Raw genomic sequence first — 1,598 nt, 5'->3', positions numbered from 1 at the left:
GTGATTATTTACATGGAGTCTGGTGGAGATATGCTGCTCTATACATGCTAAAAGTAGTGATTATTTACATGGAGTGTGTAGCAATTATTTTAAGGAGGTGGAGGCAGACTACTTAACATCATCTTAATTAACACGATGATCAGAAAATCTGCCTGAATCTGCTTTAGTGTACAGTGTTTGTTTTTCTGCACAGAAGAAATCTGGATTTCTTTCATCTTTATTTATTTATTTATTTTTTAGATGTTTTTGTGTGAACTGAAACCAGCTGTCAGAATCATAAATATGTATTTTGAATCTAACCTTACTAAATATTCATGATTACAGTTGTAAGACATGATATGTGCTCTTCTGCTAAATGACGTGTGTGTGTGTGTGTGTGTGTGTGTGTGTGTGTGTGTGTGTGTGTGTGTGTGTGTGTGTGTGTGTGTGTGTGTGTGTGTGTGTGTGTGTGTGTGTGTGAGTAGCCGGCGCCCTCTGCTGGTGATTCTGGAAACTCCGATTGTAACAGACAACCGGATCATCCTGCAGGTAAAAAGATATAAAGGATACATTCTTATTCTTATTATTTTTATTATTATTATTATTATTATTATTATTATTATTATTATTATTATTACTAATATTACTATTATTACTATTAATGTCAACAGCACATTTACAACCATTACAGTTTCATGCAATGTTGTGAGATGTGATGGAGTTTTTGTGAGATGTTGTGCGATGTTGTGAGATGTTGTGACGGAGGTTTTGTGAGATGTGATGGAGGTGTTGTGTGATGTTGGGATGGAGGTTTTGTGCGATGTGATGGAGGTGTTGTGCGATGTTGTGACAGAGGTTTTGTGAGATGTGATGGAGGTGTTGTGCGATGTTGTGACGGAGGTTTTGTGCGATGTGATGGAGGTGTTGTGCGATGTGATGGAGGTGTTGTGCGATGTGATGGAGGTGTTGTGCGATGTGATGGAGGTGTTGTGTGATGTTGTGGAGGTGTTGTGTGATGTTGTGGAGGTGTTGTGAGATGTTGTGACAGAGGTTTTGTGCGATGTGATGGAGGTGTTGTGAGATGTTGTGACGGAGGTTTTGTGCGATGTGATGGAGGTGTTGTGAGATGTTGTGACAGAGGTTTTGTGCGATGTGACGGAGGTCTTGTTTTGTGTCTCTGCAGGCGGGACCCCCCGGAGACCGCTGGTGACGGTGCAGAGACCCGAGACGTTCTCCCAGCAGTTTGTCCGTCCCCAGCAGCTGCTGGAGGGGAAGGTACGCTGCTGCTGCTTCTCTTCTTAAAGTAACCGGGGTACAGAAGCTAGACGCTGGCAGCTGTTCCATGAATACACAACTTTGTTTTAATAAAGTGTATAAATAATAAATTACAATAACAATGAAACATTTTTCCAGAATCCTAAAAATGTTTTAATGACGGCCCCTAAATGTTAAATTAAAGCAGTTTGCAGCTCCAGTAACTGTTCCATGAGTCTTACTCTCTGGGTGTGTGTGTCTGTGTGTGTGTGTGTGTGTGTGTGTGTCTGTGTGTTTTGTGTCTGTCTGTGTGTGTGTGTGTGTGTGTTTGTGTGTGTGTGTGTGTGTGTGTGTCTGTGTGTGTG

At 41.4% G+C, this 1,598-nt stretch overlaps 2 protein-coding genes and 1 long non-coding RNA gene across 6 annotated transcripts in view; 2 read left to right on the top strand and 1 right to left on the bottom strand.

Annotated features, from left to right (window-relative positions):
• The window catches only part of LOC117958237, an 859,617-nt gene that overhangs the window by 666,510 nt on the left and 191,509 nt on the right, over nucleotides 1-1,598 (top strand). The window lies entirely within an intron of this gene.
• LOC117958312 overlaps nucleotides 1-1,598 on the bottom strand; it is a 32,267-nt gene that overhangs the window by 27,919 nt on the left and 2,750 nt on the right. The gene's annotated exons all lie outside the window — the stretch shown is intronic.
• The window catches only part of LOC117958247 (caskin-2-like), an 8,417-nt gene continuing 7,281 nt past the window's right edge, over nucleotides 463-1,598 (top strand). For all 4 annotated transcript variants that reach the window (XM_034894555.1, XM_034894554.1, XM_034894553.1 and 1 more), the window contains exons 1-2: nucleotides 463-528; nucleotides 1,163-1,254. The gene's annotated coding sequence lies outside the window, so the exon portion shown is untranslated. The remainder of the gene's footprint in view (nucleotides 529-1,162; nucleotides 1,255-1,598) is intronic.

The sequence above is a fragment of the Etheostoma cragini genome, chromosome 15 (genome assembly GCF_013103735.1).
Source record: "Etheostoma cragini isolate CJK2018 chromosome 15, CSU_Ecrag_1.0, whole genome shotgun sequence".
Lineage (NCBI taxonomy): Eukaryota > Metazoa > Chordata > Actinopteri > Perciformes > Percidae > Etheostoma > Etheostoma cragini.
The sequence above is the reverse complement of the archived record's forward strand: the minus strand, read 5'-3'. Positions and strand labels throughout refer to the sequence as shown.